At 41.7% G+C, this 15,272-nt stretch overlaps 1 long non-coding RNA gene across 1 annotated transcript; it reads left to right on the plus strand.

Annotated features, from left to right (window-relative positions):
* The first annotated feature begins 9,483 nt into the window (after positions 1–9,483).
* Positions 9,484–14,940, plus strand: LOC132653665 (uncharacterized). Its single transcript, XR_009591443.1, has 3 exons — positions 9,484–9,655; positions 9,771–9,825; positions 10,634–14,940. It is a non-coding gene; the product is annotated as an uncharacterized LOC132653665 (long non-coding RNA).
* Positions 14,941–15,272: the final 332 nt, after the last annotated feature.

Consider the following 15,272-nt stretch of genomic DNA (forward strand, 5'->3'; position numbering starts at 1 on the left):
AAGGTCAGGGGCTGTTTGGGAGGGGAATTAGGACCATCTGGATCCACTGCTACACAGTGTTATTTTCTTCTGCAACCGGGTGGAGGTCTTTGCTTGTTCATTTTCTTATCTCCGTCCTTGCAGATGGCTAGGGTCAGGAGGGGCTGTCACATTCTCCTGTTCTCTGGAAGAGTACTGGGAGACTTTAGTTTGATGTGGCCTATAATTTTAAAATATAGGGTACAGGGCTAGTCTGAATCTTTCAATACAAACTGAGTCAGCTCCCGAGCTCCAGCTGGCAAGGTCTCTTTTTGTAACCCAGGCTGGCCTTGAACTTGATTTGATTCTCTTGCACCTGCCTCCTGAGATGCTGGGATTGCAGGCATGTGACCCTCCATGCCCACCTCTTTTGAGGCAGTGTCTCAGCTGTATAACCCAGGCTGGCCTAGAACTCAGAATCCCCCTGCCTTAATGTCCTGAGTGCCGTCATTACATACATGAGCAACCACACCTGGCCACATGAGCCATGGTCCTGTTCCCTTTTCCCAGCTTCTCCAGGACACGCTTTAGAAGTAAGATGTTAAAACTCAAAGGTTGAAGCCTGCTGAGTCACCCATGCCGAACTCTTGTTCATCAAACAAGGGTCTCCCTGGCCCAGAGTAAGGCCAAACCTGTAGAACCAGAAGCCCATAGCTAGTGGAGACCATGGACCCAGGAGAGGCCCTCATCCCCAACCTGCTTGACCAGTGTCTCCTCAGAAGGCCATGGGTGAAGACAGAGATTGCACCGTCCATAAAGTGCCAAGGACCTGAGTTCAAGCCCCAGAATTTACAAAAGAGGCTGGGTGTGGTGGCGCACGATCGCAATCCTGGGGGTTGCGATCCACAGGCACGTCTCCGGAGCTCACCAGATGGCAAGAATGTGCACATTGCAAGTGGAGGCCAGAGGCCCACCTCAGCCTGCTCCCTTTTGTTAGTATTTGTGTTGTGTTGTGTTTTTCCTTTGCGTGTGTGTGCTTGCACATGTGAACGCACATTCCCATCCACATGTGCACTGTGTGCTGGGGCCTTTGGAGGCAGGAAGATCCCCTGCAGCTGGAGTGGCGGGCAGTGGGAGCTGCCCCGTGTGGGTTCTTTGCAAGAGCAGCTTACAAAAGAGAAGGGAACTCTTTCTCCGGCTCACCTCAGCTGTTGCTCCTCCCCCATTCCTCAGGAAGTGCAGCTCGCATGAATGGGTGGGGATGAAGAGATGGCTCTTGAAGAGGGCGGGAATTTGGTTCCCATCACCCTCTGACGCTCACTTCGGGCCTCTGCAGGTGCCTACATTCATGTGCGCATTCCCACACAGCCACCAACGAAATAAAACCTAACTACTTAAAACGAATTAATACCAAGCCGTCCCTGTGTCCTGCATTTCCAAGCCTTGGCTGAGTGCTGGGCCCGAGTGCTTGTCTCTGCTCCCAGCTCCCCAGACAACACTGTGCCTGATGCTCCAAGTTTCTCTCCAGTGCCCCCTCTGACCCTTGCAGATGACAGTAGGACAGCAGGATAGACACACAGAATTGTGTGTGCAATGAGGTAGAGTTTGTAAGCTTTTATACATTAAAAGGTGAGACAGATTGTGAGAAGAGAAGACAATATTAGGTGACCCAAAAGTTAGTTTTTTGGACTCTTGAATAAGGAGCTTCGCAGCTCCTAAAGCATGAATGCAGGGTGCCCATCCTGGATTGTCAGGGATTTTTTTGATAGGTATGCTACAGGTGCAAGGAGGGTCCCATTTGATGATCCGGAGCTCCAAGGGCGTATCCCTCTTTTTCTGTTACATAGAGGGAGAAGGGACGGGTTAGGTCTGTGAGATGTAGGGCTTGGGCCTCAAGAAGGGCCTGTTGGAGCCCCCGAAAGGGCTTGGTAATGGGTTTAAGAAGGGGTTCATGCAAAGGGCCTAAGGGGTGAGCAAGAAGGGAAAAGGCAGGGACCCAGGGCCATAAGAAACCAGCCATTCCCAGAAATGATAAAATTTCTTCTTTAGTAGAGGAGGGAACTGCCAGGGACTGTATTAGGTCTTTTCTATCTAGGGTGATGCCCTTGTGGATTGGGGTTATTGTTAGTCCCAGGTAAGTGACCTCAGAGGTGGACAATTGGACCTTGGAGGGTGAGACCTGATAGCCCCTGCTGGATAGGAAATTCAAAAGAGCAGAGGTGTTAGTTGAGCTAACTCGTTGGGATGGACTGCAGAGGAGAAGGTCATCTACATACTGGATAAGTTTAGATTTAGGGAGAAATGAGGAGAATAGCTCAGAGGCCAGGGCCTGGTCAAACAGGTGTAGGCTGTCCCAGAACCCCTGGGGTAGGACAGTCCAGGTAAGCTGGGTAGAGAAGCGGCTATCAGGGTCAGTCCAGGTGAAGGCAAAGATGTTTTGTGATTGGGTATTGAGGGGGATAGAGAAAAATGCATCCTTGAGACCTGGGACTGAGAAATGGGATGTTCCTGTGGGGATAGTGGAGAGGAGAGTATAGGGGTTAGCCACAACAGGGTGGAGGGGACAACTGCAGAACTGAGAAGTTGGAGGACTTGAACCAGGCGATAGGTTCCACTGGGTTTCGTAACTGCAAGTATAGGGGTGTTAAAAGGAGAGGAAGTGGGGCGAAGGAGTTTTCTTTTCTTAGAAGGTCAGAAATAATAGGCTTAAGTCCCCTGAGGCTCTTGAGAGGAAGTGGGTATTGAGCTTGGGTGATATAACTGAGTAGGGTCCTGTAGCAGAATGACCACAGGTCATTCAGGGTCAAAACAGAGGGGTTTTGGACATCCCAGACTTGGGGGTCCACTTGAGAGGCTGGTAAAGGAAGTGACGTGTCACAACTGGTAGGTAGGGTAGCTAGGAGAAGGAGGAGAGAGGACGCTGGTGAGCTTGCGGTCAGGCGAATGGGTAGAATTAAGGAGATAGAGCCTCCCATTTTAGCTTAAAGGTGCATGAAGTGTGTCTCATATTAAACATACTTTTTATGATATTTTAAAGGGTTACTACTCTGTTTAGAGTGGTTTAAATGGTGTTATGAGCAGGAGATGATAGAAACATGAATGGAACTGCTCCATCCCCAAACTGCTCACAGTTTATCTGAGTAGAATGTGTGGTCAGTCATATGCATACAATGTAGCATAACATATGGGACCTATGTATGGGAAAAACAAAAGCTTTGTCAAAAGCACCCAAAGACTACCAGGGTTAGTAAACAAGGAGTGAAAGGAAGTGATGTAGGTAAAGGTGGAGCCTAGAGCCTGGAGCCCCGCCCCCTATCTGAGTGAATGCCTTTCTGAGTGTTTGAACTTTAGTCTCTAGGTAATGGGAAAACCTTAGGAGGCTTTCTATGGTGTCTTTTCCATACCATTCCCACCAGAGAGTAATTCTTGTCCAATGTATGTCATTTAAAAATAATTTTAAAAGTACAAAGAGGAGTTTCTAAGTCACTTAAAATTGACTCTGTCCCCTTCTCTCAGAGCTGTTCATGATTGGAACCACAGTCTAGGAATGGCAGAATGCAGTAAATTAAGTAACAAGATATCTTAATTACTAGGGACTGAAAAGGCAGGACCTAGGAAATGAGCAGACCTAGAATCTATGAGAGAATTAGACTAGTTTTGTCTATGGGAATGGGTGGGCAAAAGGAGCAGGACTTAGGTGCTTCTAAAGCCCTGTGAAGAGAAGGGTCCTGTTGTCCTCAGTTGTGGTGGACTTGGGGACCCTGCCATTTTCCTTGGGAGAATTTTGAGTTTAAGGTCCTACGAAGAAATTAAGCTGGCCCACAAATGTCTACTGGCTCTATAGAATCAGGGGCCAAGGCAGAAGTGATGTTTTATCCCCTTCTCTAATAAGGAAATTATCCACGAGCTTTGCTGAATTCTTTTGTGTGAACAGTTTCTGAGGCCATGGAGACAACTGATTTAAAAATCAGTGGTTCTCACAGTATTTACAAAGTCATCAGTTTTATTACAAGATATATGAGGTTCGAGCTGGTATGATTCAAGGGTCTGTGATCTCTAGATTTGAGCATTAATCCCATGATAATGGGTGTCTTGGCAGTTTTCTCTTTAAACACACCAAGAATAATGTGACAGCATCATCTTCCACATGTTTTGATAAAGATCACTGATTGTCTTATTTCTTGCAAAGCACTTCTGCCTATAAATAAGGGAACCTTGAGACAGTTACAGATTTAACTAGGTATTGAGTTTTTCAGTGCCACCTACAATCCATCAGTTATATCCGGCTGAAGTTCTTAGGTAAGTCAAAATGGAAGGGACAATTTTTGTAAAAGGGAGCAGAGTCCTTCAAAGCTGCCCAGAGTCCGGAAAGTTTCCTTTCCATCTTGCCAGGCTCACAACTCAGCATCAGTGTAGAGAGGCGGTGTCTAACAATTGCTCCTCTGTGCTTCCCTCGCAGTCTGCTTTGTGCTCTATGCCGCATCTGGCCTCAGTTTGCAGGCTGTGAAAACCAAATCTATTTTATTCATGACCTTTACTGAAATTAAAATTTTCAGTTCTGCTGTGCAGCTATCTCTTTTGGTGGTAGAAATAGTTACAAGACTTCCCTTTACCTCTATAGGCATCCAGCCTCATTGGGGACTTAGAAAATCAGGTGGTCTTTCATTTTTGGCCTAAGTGAGTTCTAAACCTCCAGGTAGGAGTCTGCTTTCCAGAGACCAGCATATGGCCTAAGGACAAGATTTTAGATAGCAGGTAGTGTGTGTAATTGCACCCTGAAGTGTGGCACAGCATGTTCCACAGGCATAGGCCTTTTACTGCTACTGTCACTTGTGTGCCCTCCTGTGCCTTCCTGACCTTAGAAACGTTTGTGCCCAGCACCTCACTTTGTTCATTAACTTTCTGAGCTTGATGTCGCCTTTACCCTCTTGCTGCTGTTCCCTTGCTAGAGGTATGCGCCCCCATCCCTGCCTTCCCTTTGCAGTTGTGTGAATGACTGACCACAGCGCCAGGGGCATCTTTGCCGAGAGTGGCCTAGCTTCCCACAGACTCCCCCATAGGGCGGTGAAGATGCAGACTCCAAAAGGACCCAGCTTACTTTTCCCTCTATATCCTAGCGCTGATAACCCTTTTCATAAATGCCCACTCCCGGAAAGAAAACTGCTTCTCAAGACTATCAGCTGTCTGTCGCAAGGCCACACCCCATCCTGAACGCCCGCCCCTTTGCTGTGCCACTTCAGCCACAGTTGGTTGAACCGCTGCACTTTTATTCTTGTCTTTTATTTCTGCCTTTCAGGTGCTTCTCTCTGAGACACCACCGCTCCCTTCTTCTCGCCTAATTATGATTTGCTGACTGTAACCAGAGCAGGATGCAGTGTCTGGGTTTAAGGTTCTCAGGAAATGCTCTCTGGCTTACGTCTCCTTCCCTCCCCTGGAGGGGCTTGCCATTGCCCTGTTGGGTCCTCTTCTCTAGCTGTCATGTGGGTTAAGTTCATAGGCCACTCGACTTCTTAGTACTGAGCACAGCGTCAACTAGGGAGCTGGTGCTCAGCAAGAATTTGATATGAATCAGAGTATGTGGTGGGGGTGAGAATGAGAGAGAATGGAGGTTAATTATTTCTCTATCAGTAGTTACCACTTGAAATTCCAGTATTTTGAGATGCTTATACTTAATTTTTTAAAAGTCTTTTGTGCTTTTATTTTTCAAGTCACACCTGTTTTACATTGGAACATGATATAAATATATATGTGTTCAATTGAAAGTGAAAAAAATTGAAACTAGTTTTAAAGTACAGTATTTTTCTAGACAAATAAGTACTAATGTTTTGTATTTTGTATTTTTCAACTTTTCTCATGCCGTTCATGACCCATTAAATCGATTCACAAGTTGTGTAGGTGAGATTTAGCACTTTGAAAGCTATTTCCATAAAAACTCTGTCTACCTTGCTGCAGGATGAAGACTTGAAGTACTGGCTTCAAAGTTGAGTCAAGGGAATAGTTTCAAAGTTGAGTCAAGCAGTAGTACGTACACACTAGGAGATTTTTGCAAGTAATTGACTCATACAAATGGGCTGTGCAGGAACCACCATAAAACCGGGAAGCTGGAACACCAATACAGAGATGCAGTTGCAATCACAGATAGGCTTTTTTATCTCCAGGAAACTGGTCTTCAGACTATTCAACTGATTGAATCATGACCAACAATTACTAAAAATAGTATTTTCCCCTAAAATCTACTAATGTGGAATTTAATTGTATCTACAAAGCACCTTCTTGATGGCATTTCACATTGTGTATGAGTTTGGAAGCAATAGCCTGAGAACAATTGTGAGCAATAGCCTGAACGCATCAAAAGACCATCACAGGAATGAAGGGGTCTGTCTTCAGCTCTGTTTGTCTGAGGATCAGAATCAATTTTAGCTTACCTACCGCTACCATGTATCACAGTGCTTTCTTCCTCATCCTTAAGTTAACCTGGGATCCTCGCCTTCCTGTTTGGCTCATCCAGAAGCTCATTTTTTTTTTCCTTTGCTATAATTAAATACATGGGGCTGGGTACTTTAAAAGGACATTTGATAGGGTCACAGTTCTGAAGGTTCTTGGGTGTGACACTAATCTCAGTGTGGTTTTGGTGAAGGCCTTAAGGCAGATGGCATCACAGGCAGGAGATTTCAGAGGGAAAGATCAGGTCACCAGACAGGATGCCACAAACCTTTCCAAATACAGCATCCTCAGGTGACCAGAGACTCTTATTAGACCCTACTCCTTAAAGGTTGTACACCCTTTCCAGCCTTCCACCCTGGGGATCAAACATGTAACACATCAAGTCAGGAGAGAATTAACCCAAATTATATCTCAGATACAGTAGCTGCCATTTCAGCTTCATTCATGGTTTGGTGTTTCTTCAACTGCTGGTGGTCAACATACACTTTCTAGAGGTTCTATGACTTCCTCATGGTAGGTATCTTTTTGCTTAAAGTGCATGTTTATTCAGATCATCTCTTTGAATGGGCTGTTGCATCTGGTTTCCAGTCTAATGTTGGACTTGAGGTGTCATTCCCAAGGTTAAGAACTCAGAGTTTGAGATTCTTAGTTCCCCATAAAATAACCTTGGAAATTTTGTTTGTCAAGTGTGAACTTGTCAGTCATTCCCGAGAACCTTGGTGTGGTGTGGCTGGTACCCACTTTCCCTGTCTGACCTTCCCTTTCCTCTCCAGTTCCAGAAAGTTCAGAACAGCTTCCCTTTGTGGGCTGTTAGAACCACCTCTTGGCACTTATAATGGAAGAAGCAGCTAGAGCCAACTGCTAGACAAATGCTAGAGCAGAAACCACTTTACCACTCACCCTAATGTGTTTGTTAGAAAGCACTCACTTTGGGTAGTGACCAATTAGTTATTCTTCATTAAATTGCCCCCACCAGACGAGGTATCATTTGGGATAATTAGTCTTTTTTTTTTTCTTGGATGTAGACACATGTTCATTGGGAACTGTACCAAGGCCACAAATTTACTCCATACTGGCTACCAGTTGTCAGCTTGCAAAGCATATGTCTCTTATTTAAAATTAAAAAACCACTGAGCTGAAAGAGAACATTATTAATTTCTCATGAAAATGTTATTGTTTGTAAAACACTAAGAAAAAAAAAGACCAATTAGTAGAATGCCCAATTCTCTGTTAAACTGTCCACTAGGGGAAAAGTCATTATTTTGGACTATTCCTAGAATTTTATAAGTTTGGACCTAAGTTTTTATTCTTTGTGAACTACATTTATAAGAACTTAAAAATATCTTATAGTACTTTAACAACATATATGTGTAGATAATGGCATTGATTATACTGAGTTCTGTTTTGTTCTAAATAAGAGATATGAAACTTTCTGATTATTTTTACTTCACTGAAAATGTCTGGGCCTGCAAGACAGCTCATAGCAATAGTCCTTTCTGTGCAAGTCTGGCAGCCTGAGTCAGCATCCAGAGCCCACATAAAGGCAAGAGGAGAGAACTGACTCCACAAAGTTGTCCCCGACCTCCACATGCATGCCAGCACACACAGTTCATCACATGCAATTGTAATAATAACACATTTTAATTAATTAACTTGTTTGTTTGTTTTTTGAGACAGAATCTCACTATGTAGCTCTGTCTGGCCTGGAACTTGACATGTAAGCCAGCCTGGCCTGAAACTCACAGCGCTCTACTGCCTCCATTTCCCAAGGGCTGGGGTTAAAGGTGTGTGCCACCATGCCTGGCAATAATACATTTTTTAAAAGAAAATTTTTATGTTATGCTTTTAAGAATACCACTTATTTTTACAAATGTGTATGTATGCACATACCTACACATACATTAAAATTTGGCCTTTTATGTGCAGTATATGTACATACTGGCTTTTGCAGTCACTAAAATAATTTGGAATTTAAATCCTCTATATTTGGTTTTTAATTATCTCTGAAAATGAGACAGTAGTGCTATCATCAATTCAAAATTTATGCTTAATTTTATCATAGGGTCTTTCTGTCAATTCACTTCTACGACTACTTTCATCATTTCAAATAATGCAAGAATAATCAAGCTGTATATATTACGGGGAGTCGATATAAAGTCTGTTATGCTTTTCAGAATTTTCACTAAATCTGAAGACCAACTTTGCTTATTCTTTCTGTTCTTCTGAACAGGGAATAAAGTTTTGGCTTTGCATGTGAATGCCTGCTAAAGCATGTAGGAATAGAGACTTGAAAAATTAGTAGAGGGATAATGTGATAGCTTGACTATGTAAAAAGCACAATGAGATCAACTAGATGGACATGTGGATCCTAGTATCCATCCTTCACACACTCCACAGAGTTGCTTGCTTATGGGGGAATGTTAAAAAACAAAACCAGGGGTTGGGGATTTAGCTCAGTGGTAGAGCGCTTGCCTAGCAAGCGCAAGGCCCTGGGTTCAGTCCTCAGCTCTGAAAAAAAAAAAAAAAAAAAAAAACAAACACCAAAACAAACAGAAACTTACCATCAGCTATTGCTATGAATGAAGGCTTGGCCTCAGAGTGGTGTGCAGGGACTAGGTCTTAAAGACTTGAGGGCTGGTCTAGATGCCAGCAACTTGACTATGGAACTGAGCCCTTCTATGCATAAGGTCTTGAGAACTGTCCACACTGCAAAGCTTGTGGCCCAGATTTGTGGCCCACTGTATTTCATACACCAGAAAAATTGTACCCCGCCCCCAACACTCTGTCCAAACTGCAGTCCTGGCTCAGAAGCCAAAAAGCTTTTGTAATTTAGTAGTTTAAGTGTGGAAATTATGATGCTACCTGTGTAAAATGCTCTAAATGCCAGGAGGAGCTGAGCCCACTGTAGGTACAAACTCCAGTCCTATTTCTGCATGCTTTTAAGAAAAGCGCATTTCTGTTGCCGGAAAGTCCAGTTTTGTAGCCATTTGGAGGGCTTTGTGACAGCTAACTTTAAGAGGCAGGTCAGTAGGCTAATGATTGCCAGTGTTAAGCAATGTTATTCCACCTGTTTCTGGAAAGGCAACTTTTTCCCAGATGATATTAACATTTCAATCAGGAGGATAAAGTGGAATGTACTTCATACTATGCTGGGGCCTTGTGGGTAAAGTGAAGATCTTCTAAGAACCAAAGAATTTTGCCTTTGGACTTCACCCACAACACCAACTCTTTTCTCTCCTGTTTGGAGACAATGGTAGTAACAGCTTTTTTGTTGCCCTTTGAACTACTCTGTTTCTACCGTTCATTCTGTGAAAGCCGGGGGCATTGTTGGCTGTTTTATTGATTTGTTTTGTTTCCTTTTTTTCTAGTGACCTACACTAGACCTACAGTTCATGAAGCAAATCTGCCCTTACTAACTTCCTAGTGAGCATTGTCTTCTGACTTTCACATTTTTCATGTAAAATTTGGAAAATGGACCTTGTCTTTATCTGCCTGCCTTACCTGCTGCGTCAGATTTTAGAGTTGATAGTTTTATATTTTTTTTCCAAATTACTTAAGTACATACGACGTGCTATCCACGGATCTGGCTGGTGTTGGGAGTTGTTAGCCTTCTAGAATCCCCAGTCACATAGCCACACACTAGGATTAGCTAGCACTCATTTGAAATGTCCTATTTAAAACTCTGCACTCCAAAGAAAAGTATTTTAAATTCATTAAGACAGCTTATTAAAGGAGGCAAATTACAAATGGTGAAATGAGTGATGTGGAAGAGAGGTAAACTGGTTCAAAAACATTTTATATAAAGGGACTTCGAGCAGAAGAAGCCAGTGTGTTTCTGGCTCTTGGACTGATGCCTGGAGTCTTTGGTCCTGTGCTCTGGCATGTAAGAATCTGTTGATTGATGCAAATAGGGAGCTAGACACATCCTACTGAAGAATAGTACAGCTGGTTTATGAAAACCTATTACATAAATTACTTTTCAGAATGACTTAAGCACAGAAATTAGGGCTTTGCAGGATTTATAAGTTAAGCTTATGAGTCTTTTTTGCTTTTCTGGCTCAGAATGTTTGTACATTAGCACAAGTTACTTTGGGGTTCTCTTTCATTGTAAGACAGTGCAAGTTTATGTAGAAGGAAACTAACACCCTCACCTCTTTAGAATCTCCGTGGACTGTTAACATTGAACCCCAACAATCTGGAACTCATGGCTGCCAATCTGGCTTTTTTTTAGCACAAACTTCTCCATTCCCTAGTCTACTACCCACTGTTCTTGTGATGGCAAAGCAGCACACTGGCCCCAGTTCTGGAGAAGGAAGAAGTTTGGGGTTACACAGAACTCCACAATGACTAGGACCCCCTTTCAGAATGTTTACCACCAAGTTTCTTTTGAACATGTACAGATGCAGACCATCTTCTTGAGGTTGTCAGTAGTTGCCAATTAGAGTCTCTTTAAGCGAGTCTATGATTCTGCCAAGAAAGCTCGTGATGAATGGAGTCCATTTGTGGGAGTGTGTAAGCATTTGGCTTATCCCCAGCGGCATTGTGCAGAACCATCTTCTGGAACTCAGCATGCTAGAACCTGGGACAGTTTCCGCATTTGATCTGTCGAGAAGATTAAGCAGAAGGAAGTCCGCAGCTGCATTGAGACTTGTGGAAGCACCGTGGAGATTCCGTCCAGTTTGTATTTACAGGGAATGTGGGATTTCTTTTGTTCTGCATTGATTAAAATGTATCACAAGGAAGTAAAGGAAATATATTACTTAACATTGATAAAATCATTGCTGTTTTGATAAAAGTGTTGTTCAGAGTATTGCGCTTGTAAATAAGATAATGATTATAAGATAATGAATTATAATAAGCTAATTCTTACCTCATTCACATTTCACAGCCTGGGGTTCAGAAGTGTCCTTGCTTAGTATCATTGCAATCTTGTTAGTCCTGAAAGCTTGAGTGCTGGGAAACAGAGATGAGGTCATGTTTTGTTTGCTTTGATCAAGCAACAGAATATTGCTTTTTGGCACTGACTCAAGAAACCTTAAACTTTTTTTTTAAAGATTTATTTATTATGTATACAATGTATGTTTGCATGTACACCTGCGCGCCAGAAGAGGGCACCAGATTTCATTTTAGATGGTTGTGAGCTGCCATGTGGTTGCTGGGAATTGAACTCATGACCTCTTAACCTCTGAGCCATCTCTCCAGCCCCAAGAAACCTTAAACTTAAACATCCTTTTGTTTGCTTTTCTCAGTGAAATATCACAGAATAAGGTGAAGGTGACTGAACTAAATATATGTATCTTGATGCTGTTGACTCTGGGAATCCCAATACCGCTCTCAGAAAGGGGGAAAGAAGAGCAGTAATGCCATGATGGTGTAAGAATTTCCCATTACTTGATTATTATCCATGTTTTTGCAGAGTAAAATGAGCATAAAATAGTACAACTATAACAAGAAAATTGAAAGAATTAAGGCAATGTAGGTGGAAGGAGAGATATTTATCTAACCCAGTCTTCCTTTCACCTCTCAGGGTCTTCCTGTCCCAGGCAAAATAGATATTGTGAGAAGCAATGATCTGTTGTGTAATGATAGACCATTGCTCCAAACACGAGCAGGAATATTCACAGTCCAGTCTACATTCTAATATTAAATTGCCTATGCAGAGTTTTACTTAAAGGGCATTCAGGACAATAGTAGATGAAATATTAAGAAGTCCTTTAAAAGGAGATGGTGAGTTGTGTCTAGGGAAATATCATCTTTTGTAACTGCCTTAGGAAAGCTTCTCCTAGGTCCATATTGAGCCAAATGCAATTTTCTGGATTATCTCATTTTATTTTCACAACCCTCTGGGGTGGTATCATCATCATCATCATCATCATCATTTCATAAATAAGGAAACCAAGTCTTGCCTGATCTTATGGCTGGCTAAAGCTACATAACTGGAGAATTTAGGAGGCTTTAAAATTAGTGTCATGCCAATGTGATACCATTGAAACTGGGAATACCACAAACTGCAATGTTTTCTCAGCTGTACCCAATTTGCCTGTCTGGGTTTATTTTTCATAGGGACTTAACTACACTCTAGCATAATCTTAAATGGAAATTTCTGTGAAGTCCAAGTTGACCTCAAAACTCCTGGGCAATCCTTCTACCAGCTTCCCATGTGCTGGATTGTGGGAGTGAACTATCATACCCAGCTTGAGGGTCTTATTCTTTCTTTCACATAGTTACTGAATGGATATTGTTATGGAAGAATACATGATACCTCCTGGCTCTAACCTAGATTGCATCACTTTGAATTTTCAATTAGTTTACAAGCCCTTCCTAATATTTTAATATTATCCTAATATTTTATCCTAATATTTTGCTTTAAATCCTGGTTTTTCCTTTTCTTTTCTAAAGATTTATTTATTATGTATATAGTATTCTGCTGCACATACACCTGCATGTCAGAAGAGGGCACCAGATCTCACGATAGAATGGCTGTGAGTTACCATGTGGTTGCTGGGAATTGAACTCAGGACCTCTGGAAGAACAGCCAGTGCTCTTAACCTCTGAGCCATTTCTCCAGCCCCCTGATTTTTCTTATACTTTCGTTACGGCATCAAGGCATTTCATTGTCAGGAAGCATTTTTCCCTTTGTTTTGTGACACCATTTCACTGTGTAACCCTAACCTGGTCTTGTGCAGAGGGTCATCTGCCTCAGCCCTGAGTGCTGCCATTACAGACAGGCTCAATAATTTGCATTATTTATTTCTGTGCAGTATCGGGATTGCGCCAAGGGTCTCATAATTGCCAGGCAAAGGTTTTGCTACCATATCCCCAGATTCTCAGCATTGATTTTTAATCAACCAGTTTACCAGTTTTAATACTTGTAGCATTTGTAAACTTCTCTGAAGCCTGATAATTAGAAGTCATCTTATTTTGCTTTCTATCACTATTATAGTACATGTAACCATCCTCTGTATCTGCATATTTTATATCCGTTCAATGACTGCACGCTCAAAATATTTTAAAAAATGCATCCGAACTGTGGACTTCCCTTGCCATTATTAACTAAGTGATGTGGCATACCAACTATTTATACAGCTTTTGCATTCTTTTGTATTATAATTAATCTAGACATGGCTTAAAGGATGTGGGAAGATATGTGTAGACTATCTCTAATTACCAAGCAATTTTGTATGATGTCCTTGTATATACATCTACAGATTTCATATCCATGGGTGTTGAAGTTGTGTTTTCAGCTTCTTAATTTCCAGCAGATGGATGATATTTTGACATTAATTGCCCTGAATTTACAAATGACTATAAACTGACATTTACAGCAATCTGAGAGCAATGGTAGTCTTTACAACATTAAATATTTTACCTCAGGCAAATAGAATGGGATTATATGTAGGCTTTCTATGTTTTACAAAGAAGGAAATTTTGCAATATTATAACTAGTAATCTTGGGGCATTTTATAGGCTTTCATTTTGTTTTCAAAAACTATTAATGTTTTGTATTATGAACTAATTTAAATATCAGCATTGCATTACTAAACTCCAGTTAGGTTTAGTATTTTTTTGTTGACGTCCATGCCTTTTCTGAGTCAGTGGTAGTTAACCCATAATAACAAATTCTGATTTTTCCAAGTCTTTATAACTTTTGTTTTGTCTCTATGCTCATGTAGTTTCTCAGACCGCAAGTGAGCTAACAATGAAAAGTTAATTTTCTCCAAAAAAATGGAATGTTGGTAGTCCTCTGATGGCTACATGCATCAGATTTCTCATTTTCTGGTATTTAAGGCTTCATTCGTTCTGTAAACCTTATAAGCACTATAACTGGAGAAGAACATTGAAGTGGTGCATAGGATTCTGCAAAAAATACCAGACGGTGTTAACTTACTTGAAGCTGTTCTCCATACTTATTTTACATACACGTGGGTTTGCACACAGACACACTTATTTACTTGCTATGTTCTAAGGAAATTGTTCCGTATTTAACTAATAGTTAAACCTGGAGCTGCAGTAATGTTAGGCCTCTTGGTGGGATTAGATGAGTAGTAAATATTAATGGGATAATTTCCAGAACAGAATAGTTTATATATATTGTTAAAGTTGACTCCCCTACACAAGGTGCTTGCGGTGCACCTGAGCATCAGTGTTTCCTTTAAATGCTGTCTGTCTGTACCTGCCCCGCCCCAGTCTCTCTGTCTCTACCTCTCTGCCTCTCTCTTTCCCTCTCTGTCCCTCTCTCTGTATGTGTGTCTTACTCTTGAAATATGTCTTTTTTATACTTGAATATGTGAATTATTGTTTAATCAAATATCTTCTTCTCTACAACATTTTTACTTTTATCAGACAAATTTGAAAACTGCTCTGCAGAGGCTGTGGCTGGAGAGGTGGCTCAGCTGCCAAGAGCATGCATTGTTCTTCCAGACTCCTTAAGTTTGGTTCCCTGAATCCATATAGGGCAACTACAACTGCCTGTAACTCCAGCTCCAGGGCATCTGGTTCCTCTGGCTTCTTTGGGCATGTGTGCCTTCCCCAAAATAGACATGCAAACAAATAACTGAAAAAAAATAAAACTTAATCTTTTAAAACTTACTTCGTATATCTCTCTGTCACATCAGCCATCACGTTCATCTTTAGTTGATTAATCTATCTGTGTCCCTTGTAAGCTGCTTGGAAGTACCTTTTCCAGTGTCTAGCACTGAGTTGGAGTGTTAAAATTTGGTTGAATGAGTAAGTGTTAATACGTGACTACCAAAAGCTGGAACAGAAAGATGAAAAGGGCTTAAAGTAATGAGTTTTGTGATTTGTTAGGGCATAGAAAGCATATTTTCTGTAGAGATAAATAAAACTCCATTATAGAGACATGCATTTTA

This window comes from Meriones unguiculatus, chromosome 4, assembly GCF_030254825.1.
Source record: "Meriones unguiculatus strain TT.TT164.6M chromosome 4, Bangor_MerUng_6.1, whole genome shotgun sequence".
Taxonomy (NCBI): Eukaryota; Metazoa; Chordata; class Mammalia; order Rodentia; family Muridae; genus Meriones; species Meriones unguiculatus.